The sequence below is a fragment of the Lonchura striata genome, unplaced genomic scaffold (genome assembly GCF_046129695.1).
Source record: "Lonchura striata isolate bLonStr1 unplaced genomic scaffold, bLonStr1.mat Scaffold_85, whole genome shotgun sequence".
Taxonomy (NCBI): domain Eukaryota; kingdom Metazoa; phylum Chordata; class Aves; order Passeriformes; family Estrildidae; genus Lonchura; species Lonchura striata.
In genome coordinates this window covers 95,134-107,342 of record NW_027461188.1, presented here as the reverse complement: position 1 = coordinate 107,342, position 12,209 = coordinate 95,134, and the positions used below count along the sequence as shown (strand labels likewise).

At 53.1% G+C, this 12,209-nt stretch overlaps 1 protein-coding gene across 1 annotated transcript in view; it reads left to right on the top strand.

The window, feature by feature from the left end:
- Positions 1-12,209, top strand: part of LOC144248765 (uncharacterized) — a 646,176-nt gene that overhangs the window by 602,805 nt on the left and 31,162 nt on the right. The window lies entirely within an intron of this gene.

The following is a 12,209-nucleotide window of genomic DNA, read 5'->3' as shown; positions in this document are numbered from 1 at the left end:
AAGCCCCATGGTCACACGAGGTCCCACACTGTCACAATGCTCTCTGTGCTTCCACAAGTCCCCTCAGTGTCACAATGGACTCCTTGTTTCTACGAGGCCACAGTGTCACAAGGGCCTTCCAGATTCCCTGAGGCCCCAGAGTGTCACAGTGGCCCCTTGGTTACACAAGGTCCTGCAGTGTCACAATGTCCCCTTGGTTCCATGAGGCCCCGCAGTGTCAGAAGGGCCCCTTGGTTCCACTGGGCCCTGGACTCTCCCAATGCTCTCCTTGGTTTGGCAGTGTCACAATGGTGAAACCCCTCGGTCACATGAGGCCCCGCAGTGTCACCATGGCCTCTGTGGTTCCACCAGTACCCAGTGTCACGGGGACTCCCTGGTACCATTGGGCCCCAGAGCACCACAATGGAGCCCTGGTTCTATGGGGCTGCACAGGGTCACCATGGTCCTCTTAGTTCCACAAGGCCCTGCAGGGTCACAGTGGCCCCAGAGTGTCCCAATCATCACAGAATGACAGAATCAAACAGGCTGGAAAAGACCTTTGGGATCATCAAGTCCAACCAATGCCCTAATACGGACTTGTCACCCAGACCATGCCACTGAGTGCCACTGGAGAGGGACAGTGACTCTGCCACCTCCCCCCTGGCCTGCCCATTCCAATGCCCATTCACCCTTTCTGTGAAGAACTTCTTCCTCTTGTCCAGCCTAAACCTCCCCTGGTGCAGCTGGAGGCTGTGTCTTCTTGTCCTGCCCTCCAGCAGATCCACACTCACACCCAGCTTGGTGTCACCTGCAAATTTTAATGATACCAGCACCATGCTCCATGTTCGGAAGGTGTTAAATGGGACTGGGCCCAACACAGATCCTTGGGGACAGCACCAGGGACTGGACACCAGCTGGGTGCAGCACCATCCCCACCCCTCTCTGGGCCCAGCCTCTAGCCAGCTCTTCCATCTCCCAGCCAGGAGGGAACCTGCCCCAGCCGTGGGCTGCAGCTTTTCCAGGGAATGCTGTCAGAGACAATGTCCAAGTCCACATGGACACATCCACAGCCTTTCCCACATCCACAGGTGGGTCACCTGGTTATAAAAGGAGATGAGGTTGCTCAGGCAGGACCTGCCCCTCTTAAATCCACGCTGGCTGGCTCTGACCCCTCGGCCATCCTGTGGGTGCCCTGTGGTGGCTCTCAAGGTGATCTGTTCCAAAACCTTGCCGAGCACCGAGGTCAGGCTGACAGGCCTGGAGCTTCCCAGATCCTCCTTCCAGCCCTTCTTGGGGATGGGCTCACACTGGCACCTCCAGTGCTCTGAGACCTCCCTGGTGAGCCAGGACTGATGGCAAATGGTGGGGAGCAGCTTGGGGAGCTCATCCACCAGCTCCCTCATCCTCCTACCATGGATCCCATCCCATCCCATACACCTGTGAGCATCTGAGTGGCCCAGCAGGTCACCAGCTGCTTCCTCCTGGATTTCAGGGCCTGTTCTGCTCCCTGTGTCCATCTACCAGCTCAGGAGAACTCTTGTCCTGAGGAAAATCTCTACATATATTGAAAATTGAGTCAAACAAGGTGTTAACTACCTCAGCCTTTCCCTTATCTTTAGTTACTCTTATTTCCACTGCATCCAATAAAGAGTAGAGGTTCTCCTTATACCACGTTTTGCTATTAATCATGGACACGTTTGTTATTATTTTTCACAGAAGTGTCCAGGTTAATCTCTAAGTGAAATTTCACCTCTTTCCTTTTCTCTTTCTGCATGATGTAACAATCTCCTTAAACACTTGCTAAGTTGCCTGACCTGTCCAAAGTAAATGCTCTCTCTGCTTTCCCCTGAGTTCCCACAAAAGCTCCACGGACAGTCAGGACAGTGATTTTCCTCACCAGGTCATCTTTTGCCACACTGTGACAGGCTGCTCCTTCCTCCTTAAGATTGCTTTTTCAAAATGTGTCCATCGTTCCTGAACCCCTTTGTTTTTAAGGGCTCTTTCCCTTAAAAAAAAATCAGTACCTGATTTTGTACTCCCCAAACCTGCATCCTAAATAGGCCAAAGTCTGCCCTTCCTCTTTCCAGTGTGGAAGTTTTGTTGCTGCCCCTCCTTCTGTCACAGATCATTGAAAACTTGATTATTTCATGGTCCCAGTGCCCCAGGCAGCCTCTGACCCCCACATCTGCCACCAGCCCTTCTCTGTTTGTGAACAGCAGCAGACAGAGCTTTCCTTGGGAGTGGAGTGTTACCAAAAATTCAGTAAAACAGAAAACTCCTTAACACCAGTGCAGCATTAAGAAGCAGCATTCTTTATTCAGGGGGATGCACGGGGGATAGCTCCTCCCAAAGCCGAGCATGCTGAGTACAGGAAAGTTCCTGTTCATATTCTCTATTTTGCACACATATCCATTGATTGTCGTGGACTAAACACACATCTGATAATCATTTCCTCAGAATCATTAACATATTTCCCCTCCCCTTTACCCATGTGTTCTTCTGTCCTGGGGGTCTCTCTGGTTATCCCTGATGGTCATGGACCCCAATATTCCCGTGGGCCTGGCTGAGCTGGCAGGACACTTAGGCTTGTGAACTTCCAGTTCCCCTTCTCCCACAATGGGCTTTGTGTGGTTTTCATAGGCCTGGGGTTTTGGAGAACAAACTCCAGGTTTCAGCTCACCTAGTGGAGATAATTTATCATCTGGTAACATGAGGTCAAAGAGTGGGCTATGACATCACATGAGTGATCTATGACAGAATTGTCCATGACATCATAGAGTGGCTTATGTGAGGCCATCAAGGGGTTATGACATCATAGGCCATCCTTGGGACAACTCAGAACAGGGATCTGAAATCCCAGAACAGACTATGGGGTCACAGGTTTGTCTGTGACATCAGAGACCAGGTGTGTGACATTAGACATTGGGTTGTGACATCTCAGACCAGGTTGTGACTTCACAGAGGGGCTGTGTGACATCCCAGAGGGGCTGTGTGACATTCCAGGAGGGCTCTGTGAGGTCACTGGGTTGGTCACTCCACCCCAGCTCCCCCTCAGTTTCTCCCAACAAGTCCAATGCTGTTCACGCCTAGCAGGGTCCCTGTCCCCCAGTGTCCGCCTGGTTCCCCTTGGAGCCACAGCCTCCACCAAAGGATGTTCCACAGGATCCACCCCAGAGACTGACATGAGGACAAGGGGCCAGGGCTGTGTGACCAGGACATCAAGGACGTGGATTATCCAGGTGCCTGTGGCCTGGGTTGGGTTCCCTAGGGCAGGAAAGATGTCTGGCAGCTGGAGCAGGTTTAGGGAAGGGCCTCCAAGGTGGGATTGGAGCCCTTGGGCTGTGAGCAGAGGCTGAGGGAGCTGGGCTTGTCCAGCGTGGAGCAGGGAAGGCTGAGGGGCTCCTCATCCCAGCCTGGCAGTGCCAGTGAGGAGGGGATGGAGAACACAGAGCCAGGCTCTTCACCGGGGGCCTGGTGGGAGACAGAAGCCAATGGGTGGAAGGGGAAAGAGGGGAGATCAGCCAGGCCAGGAGGAGATGAAATGAGTCAGGCTGATTTCAGCATTTCCTCAACACCAAAAGCAGCCTGACCTCCCTTCTCCATCCACTGACAGCTTTGCAAATCAGGAATTGTTTGAGCTGTTTTGCCCCCACTTCAGGATGAGCATCCTGATGCAAGAATGTAATTGTGTTTATATCTATCACAGAACCACGTTTGTCTGAAATTCATTCTAGCATGGAAATCATTAGTGGATGGTGGACTCATCAGATGCTGCTAGAACATTGCACATAGCTCATGGCAGAGCATAGTTGTTATTAAATTATGTCCTGTTCAACTATGGTCCTTTGGCCATGGAGAGAAACTTTCTGTGCCTCTGACTCTGACCAGTTCCTGACCCCCAAAGGACACAAACCTGATGAGTTGTGGTTCCCACTCCAGTGGTGGCACTGGGAGTTCCCTCCATCCCAAGAGCAGAGCTCCCTTGTCCCAGAAAGTCCCTAGTAATGCAGGGATGAAGGAAACAGGACAGGCTATGGGGATCAGGGGCAGGGCATTGCCAGGGATTTGGGGTGGCTGTGAGCCCAGGGCAGGACCTGGCCCTTGGCCTTGGTGAACCTCATCCCATTGTCCTGGGCCCATGGCTCCAGCCTGTCCAGATCCCTCTGCAGAGCTTCCTGCCCTCCAGCACAGCCACACTCCCACCCAGCCTGGGCTCACCTGGAACTGCCTGAGGGTGCCCTCAATGGCCTCGTCCAGATCAGCAATAAAGAGATTTCACTGACCTGGCCCCAGTCCTGAGCCCTGGGGACACCCCTGGATGTGACTCCATTCCTCAGCTGCTCTGAGTGCCAGGGCTTGGATGGGGGAATTGGTGGGTATGGGGTAGGGACAAAGTGTGATTGATTGTCAGCTATGAAGGGCCTTGATTTTCATGTCTATTCCAACTGCATGCGAAGTTTGATTCAGTGTCATCTGGACATTGAACATATCAATAAATTAACAGAAAAAAACCCCAACTAAACAGGACCTACAAAATATTTTTTCACTGTCTTTTTAAATATAATGTATTCACTTTGAATAGGCTTCTGAAACTTGTCTAATCAACCACAAAAAATTTCAAAACTTAAATTATTCCTTGAGGCTTGGCTTGTTAAGGTGTTCTGAATATTAATGAGCCCTGGAGCACTGAATTCCTGCACTGAAGAGCTGAAGGCTGAAGAAGCCTCTGGAGCAGTAAAATTCAGCAGCAGCCTCCAAGTTGCTGAGGATGTCAGCAGCCCCCACTGAGGCCATCCCTGCCCAGAGACCCTGGGGGAATGGGCAGACAAGGAGAGCATCCCTGGGGCTGGGGCAGCAGAACTCAGAGGCACCAGCGGCTCCAGCTGGGAAATGGAGTGTGGGATGGGGCTGTGAAAGCCCTGCCTGGGCTGTGCCAAGCAGGACACACAAGCCTTGACCCCCATCCACTAGAAAACTCTCTCAAGAAGATATTTAAATGGAGTGACAATAATTTGTGTCCTCTGAGTTGGATGCACTGGAGCAATACTATCAAGAGATACTCAGGAGCTCTAAACAACAAAACAGCCTTTACTGGGAAATTTAGAAAATCAGAGAAACTTTGACAAACGTTTTAATACGGCATTCAATCAACAAAAAAAACTTCTTTAACTTGGCCCATTCAACTTCACAAACTCTAAGCCTGTTAAATTTTAAGTTAATCAATATTTGCAACAGTACAGAAATAGAAGAAGTAGATACAGAGAGAGAGAAAAATAAGATACAGAGAGAGAAGCACACACTCAGCTACCAACTCCTGGATTCCAGCAATGTTCAGATGGAAATTCCAAGAGGAGGAAGGGTCAAGATGTGTGCTTGCCTTGTGGTCAGCCTTAAATACCCCTTGGTGTTCCTGGGCCCTTCCCCCAGGTGGGACTTGGGGTCATTTGGTCACTCAGGAGCTGGGCTGGGGCTCCAGAGGTGGCTGTGGAGCATTGCCTGTGCTGTGCCAGGGACTGGCAGACACTGCTGGGCTGGGATAGAGGCTCTGGGGGGATTGGGGTTCCAGGGCAGGGCAGTGCTGGGGTTCCAGGGCAGGGCAAGGCTGGACCTGCCCCTTCCTCCCCCACACTGAAATGTTTCCAGCCAGCAATCTCCTCCAGTCTGTCACAACAGTCAACATTGGTGGTGAAATCCCAATATGGCCATTGACACCTGCAGGAGAAGGACAGTTCTTTTCTATAGGAAGGAAAGCCCCGAGACCCAGTGAGAAGAGACCCTGCAGGTGCCAAGCTGTCAGGCAGCCCCTGGAGGTCAAACCAGCCAGACTTGTTCCATGTTCCCTTGTATCCTTGGGACCCCACAGTGTCCCAGTGGTCTCCGTGGTTCCCAGGCCCCACAATGTCAAGTGACTCCTCTGTTCCATGAGGCCGCAATGTCACAATGGACCTTTGGACCCTGGGGGTTTGCAGTGTCACAATGGTCTCCTTTGGCTCCACAGGGTCACAATGGAACACTGATGACACGAGGCCCTGCAGTGTCACAATGCACCTTTGGTTCCCTGCAGCCCTGCAGTGCCACAAAGGCCTCTTGGTTTCACGAGGCCCCACAGTGTCACAATGGTCCTCTTGGTTCTGTGGGGACCCCCAGGGTCACAATGGTCTCACTGGTGCTGTGAGGCCTCACAGTGTCACAATGCTTTGCTTATTCCATGGGGCCTTATAGTATCCCAATGGTCTCCATGATTCCATGGTGCCCCACAGTGTCACAATGGCCCCTTGGTTCCATGAGGCTGTGAAGTCTCTTAATGGTATCTCCATGATTCCATGAGGCCTTCCAATGTCACAATGGACCTTTGGCTCCCTGGGGTCTCACCATGTCACAACTGTCCCTTGGTCCCATGACACCTCAAAGTGTCATAAGGGTCTCCACGGTTCCATGAGGCCCCACGGTGTCACAATGGCCCCTTGGTTCCATGGTGCCCCACAGTGTCACAATGGTCCCTTGGTCCCACAGGCCCCACAGTGTCACAATAGTCCCTTGGTTCCATGGTGCCCCACAGTGTCACAATGGTCCCTTGGTCTCACAGGCCCCACAGTGTCACAATGGTCCCTTGGTTCCATGGTTCCTGTGCTGGTGCATTCCCCTCTCCCCTTCTCAGGCCGCCCTGCCAGCTGAGAAATGCTTGCTGGCCTCGGCCTTGGCCAGCAGCCCCTGGGCTCAGCTCCTCTGGAGCTCAGCACAAACACGCTCTGCTCCAGGCACTGCTGCTGCCCAGCCAGCTCCTGGCTGCTTTAGGAGCAGCCCTGGGAACTGTTTGTGTTCCCTCAGTGGCGCAACATCCCTGTTCTCACCCTGCCAAAGAAAGCTGCTGATGCCAAGTGCAGCCAGGGTGAAACATGGCTGGGACTGCAGCCCCTCTCTTGGGGCCCTACAAACAGCACTCCAAAAGGAGCCCTTGGAGCTCTCCTGGGCCAGCGACTCCCTCTGAGTGAGGCCTTTCCGAGCCGGGAACTCTCCCGTTTGCTGCACTCGGGGATCCCCAACAACGAGGGAGCCTGGGCCGATCCCCCCACTCCTCCAGGCTCAACCCTTCCCTGCTGGGGAGATGCCAAAGCATCCCCAGGGAGCATTTCCCTTTGCTCAGGGGAATTTCTCACAGGTGCCTTGCACTGACTCTCTGTGTCTGTGTGCACACAGGAGTGCCTGTGCTGGGGAAATGTGGCAGAAATGCTGCTCTATGAAGGGTCTGAGTGCCTTGGATAGCTGAGCTAGTCAGGCCTGTGAGGAGGTCTAACCTAAGTGAAATGCTGCTAAGAGTTGTTCTTTTGCTAAATTGTTACACTTAATAGAGGTTATAAGCTAAGTTGAATATTGTTAAAGCTTATTCCTCTGTTAAATTGCAAAGTCATAGGTTATAAGTTAGGTTAAATACTGTTAAGCTCATTTCTTTTGCTTAATTGTGAAATTTAAAGTAGAAGTTAAGTCCTGTTAAGTTTGAGGTGTTCAGCTTTTGGGCCATATTCCTTTTATCCTTGCCCTCACTGTCCTTGTGTCACACTCACAGGGGGACAGTTTGTGTTTCATTTGTGGTTTGATTGTCTGGATTTTCTTGGGTTTTGTAGTTGCTTTTTTTCCTTGCTGTGCCTGAAGTGTCCAGTCAGGAGCAGAGTGACTCTTGCCAAGGAACTTTGTGGTGCTGTCGCTTAATATTAAATCTGGTTTTTGCTCCTCCCTTGCTGGGGATTTTTTCAGTGCTCCCAAGCCCTTGTTGGTCACAGGGTGAAGGAGCCCTGGCCGAGGCTCTGGCCCTGGGGGACACGGGGACGCTGCCGGGGGGTCCCTGTCCCCCTGTCCCACCCCCACAGCCCCGGCCCCCATCCCCATGTCAGGCTCTGGGGTCGATCTCGTGGAACATCCTCTGGGGGAGGCTGCGGCACCGGGGGCAGGGGGACCCGGGGGGACAGGGGACCCCGCTGTGCACGAGCAGCGTTGGACTTCTCTGGGGGAACTGGGAGGGGAATGGGGCAGAGTGACCTCCCCAGTGACCTCACACAGCCCTTGTGATGTCACACAGCCCCTGTGATGTCACACAGCCCCTGTGATGTCACAGAGCCAACTCTTTGATGTCACCCTGTGATGCCATACAACAGTGCTGTGCTGTCACAGAAGACTATGATGTCACAAAGTCACTGTGTGAAGTCACAGTCTGTTCTGTGATGTCACAGCCTGCTCTATGATGTTACAACACTCTCTGATGCCACAGAGCCACCCTCGATGATGGCAGAGTCTGCTCTATGGCCTCACACCCTACTCTGGGACATCACAGCCAGCTCTGTGATGTCACATCCCCCTCAGTGATGTCACAAAACTCTCAAGATCTCAGTTACATTGAAACATTGAAGTTTCTTGTACTTTAAAGAGATCCCTTTTAGGGACACTGAGAAAGTGTCCCCAGGTTCCAGTCAGAGCAGAACACTGGAGACACTGATGACAGCTGGGGACAAGCAAGGGAAAGTTGTCTCTGGTGCTGAGCAAACCTGGATGTGTTTCAGGAATGCAAAGGGCCCAGGCCTGAGCCCCAGCCCCTGGCAAGGCAGATCCTGTCCCTCCCTCATTGCTCAGGGCTCTTCCCGGGATGGGCACTGGCATGTGGGGATGGGCAGTGCCAAGGGCAGGACCATGGGGCGGCCCCTGCCAGGCTGCTGAGCAGGGACAAGGAGGCACTGAGGCCCCAGGGCTGCAAGGGTCACTTGTCCCCTCGTGGCCTCAGGCCCAGGGCCAGCAGCCATGGCCAAAGGGCTGCACAGGTTGGCTCTGTCAGGGCCTTGCAGCTGCTGCACATCCCTGAGCCCTCTGCAGCCCAGGCTGTCCCACGGTGTCCCTGCCCTGCGCCTCTGTCCCTGCAGGCTGTCGTCACCCCCGGCTGCCCCACCTCGCTGGCCCTTCCTTTGCTGGCAGCTCTGCCTCCTGCTGCCCCTGCCTGGCCACACAAAGCCTTGGGCTGCTCCAGGCTCCTGCTGGGGACGTGCTGCACCACAGCCCTGCCCTGGGAGGGAAATTCCTTTCTCCTCCTGTGTCCAGTCTGGATTTCCCCAGCTGCATTTGTGGAATAATTTCTCTCCCTGCCTGATTCCCACTATGGAGAAAAGCTCCACCATTTCCACATCCACCCTTCAAGCCCTGCCAGGCCACTCCTGATCTGTCCTCAGTCTCTTCACAACTGAGCCCAGGCACATCAGCCTCCATACATGGGTTATGTTCTTGAGGCCTAAAAAACCCAGCTCGGGAGATCTCTGGGCCCTGTCCAAGGTGTTTGCAAAGGAAAACATTCTGCTCATATCACCAGAGGCCAAGGCCAGGCAGAACTGTCTGTCCTGGCAGCTTTTGTCTGGGAGCAATCCTAGGATAGATGGAATTTTGGCAGCCAAATTCCAGTTCCTGCCATGGACCCTGGACAAGAGGGTCAGTTCTTTTCTGCAGGAAGGAAGGCACAGAGCCCCAGTGCTTCTGAGGCAACTGAGATGCGACCATCAGAGGCCAAGGCCAGCCAGAGCTGGCAGGTTTTTTTCTGGCAGATACCCTTGCATACAGGAAATTTTTTAGGGGAAGTACCAATTTTGTCCATGAGTGTCTGAAAAAAGGGACAGTTCTTTTCCATAGCAAGGAAAGCACGGAGCCCCAGTGGTTCATGAGCAGATGAGAAGCAGCCCTTGACATTCCAAGATCAGCCAGACCTGTCAGGTGGTCCCTGGGAGGCCAAGACTGCCAGACCTGCTCCATGTTCCCCTCATTCCATGGAGCCCCACAGTGTCCCAATGGTCCCTTGCTTCCAGGAGGCCCTGAGGTGTCACAATGCCCCCTTGGTGACACCAGGCCCTGAAGGGTCGGAATGGTCTCCATGGTTCCACAAGGCCCCACAGAGTCATAGTGGTCTCTGGGTTCCATGAAGCTCCGCGGTGTCACCATTGCCCCAGAGTGTCACAATGGACTCCATGGTTCCACCAGGTCCTCACCGTGCCACCACGGTCTCCACAGGAAGGGAACAACCCAGCCCCAGCGTTCCAGGGGCAGATGAGCCACAGCCACCAGAGGCCAAGGGCAGCCAGATCAGATGGTGCTGGCAGATTTTGTCCTTGGATATAGGGAATTTTAGAGGTGGAATGCCAGTTTCATACCTGGCTGCCTGGAGGAGAAGGACAGTTCTTTTCCATAGGAAGGCAAGGATGGAACACCAGTGTTTCAGGGGCAGATGAAAGGTGACCATCAGAGGCCAAGGGCAGCCAGACCTCTCCGTTGCGGTATTTTTTTTTGTCTGAAAGCAACCCTTGGATATAGGGAATTTGGGAGGTGGAACCCCAATTTCGGCCATTTCTGCATTGTTAAGAAGGATGGTTCTTTTCCATAGGAAGGAAAGCCCAGAGCCCCCGTGTTGCAGGGGCAGAAGCAGAGAGAGAAGGCTCCTGGGAGGCCGGGCCATTCAGACCTGTTTGTCCTGGCAGCTTTTGTCACTGAGAAATCCTTGGACCTAGGGAATTCTGGAGGAGGATTCCAAACTTTGGCCATGGGCATCTGGTCAAGATGGATGGTTTTTCCCATAAGAAAGAGAAGCGTGGAGCCCAGGTGTTTTGGAAGAAGATGAGAGGTGGTCACCATAGGCCAAGAGAGCCAGACCTGTCTCTCTGGCACCTTTCATCTGGGGGAAATCCTTGGATATTCAGAATTTTGAAGGTGGAATCTCAGTTCTGGCCATGGGCACCTGGGCAGGAAGAAGAGTTCTTTTCATCAGAAAGGAAAGCACAAAGCCCCAGTGTTTCAGAGGCAGATAAGAATCAGCTCTTTGGAAACCAAGGCCAGCCAGACTTGTCTCCCCTGGAAGCTTTCACCTGGGAGAAATCCCTGGATATAGGGAATCCTGGATTCCCAACTTTGGCCATGGGTACCTGTATGCGAAATGTGCTTTATTCCCATAAGAAAGAAAAGCACAGGGTCCCAGTGTTTCACAGGAAGATGAGAGGTGGCCCCTGGGTGCCCAAGCCAGCCAGGTCTGTCTGTCCTGGCAGGTTTCATCTGGGAACAATCTTTGCATAGAAGCAAACTAAGAAGAGGAATCCAAATTTTGGCCATGGGCACCTGGAAGAGAAGAACAGTTCTTTCCACAGGAAGGAGAGCACCGAGCCACAGTGCTCCAGGGGCAGATGAGCAGCAGCCCTGGACATGCCAAGGTCAGCTGGACCTGTCAGGTGGCCCCCAGGTGGCCCATCCAGCCAGGCCTTGATGCCTTGAGAGGCCACCTAGAGCAGAGGCTGGACAGTGTTACAGGAGTAAAGTGGGGATTTATTAAAAAGGCCTTCAAAGGATTCACCTGGGCAGTACAAGGGCATGGCTGAGGGTACACCCAGGATGGACGCCAGGTCACGTGTTTACACACTTTTGTAAGATTTGGTTAATTTCCATATTGGGGTTAATTGTCCAATTATACCTTCAGGTTATGCAGCCCCACCCTCCCAGTCTGCTCTCCTCCATTCGCTGGTGTTTTCACTTTTTGGGCCTGAAGCTGCAGCGGTGTCCTTGGTTCTCAGGCTGGAAAAGGATTGTTTTGTCTGACTACACTGTAAAAGAACTTGCTGACACTCTGCATGAAGTTCAGAGTTACAGACTGATACAGCACAGAATTGGGAAAATATGGAAGCTAAAACTTAAGGCATCAGCCTGTCCCATGTTCCCTTGGTTCCATGGGGACACACAGTGTTAAAATGGCTCCTCCATGACACTCTGGGCTGGACAGTGTCACCCTGGGCCCTTGGATCCATGGGAGCTTCCCAATGGTCCCCTCTGATTCCACGAGGTCCCCACAGTGTCACAACTGATCCATGGCTCCATGAGGTTCCCCAGTGTCACCATGGTGTCCTTGGACCTGCCTTGTCACAACTCACCCATCGTCCCATGAGGTTCCCCGGTGTCACCAGGGTGTCCTTGGACCTGCCTTGTCACAACTGACCCATGGCTCCATGAGGCTCCATGAGGTTCCCCAGTGTCACCGTGGTCGCTGTCAGAGGCTGGATGAGATCAATATCCCCAGACACCTTGGGCTGAGCTGTCAATCAGTCACTCTGCTGGGACAGCGCTCACCCAGCTCTGAACACCTGAGATATCAGAAGTCCCAGCTGGGGGGAGGCCCACGAAGGCCCAGGGGCTTAAAACCAAGGAGCACAAGGTCAGCCCTGGTATGG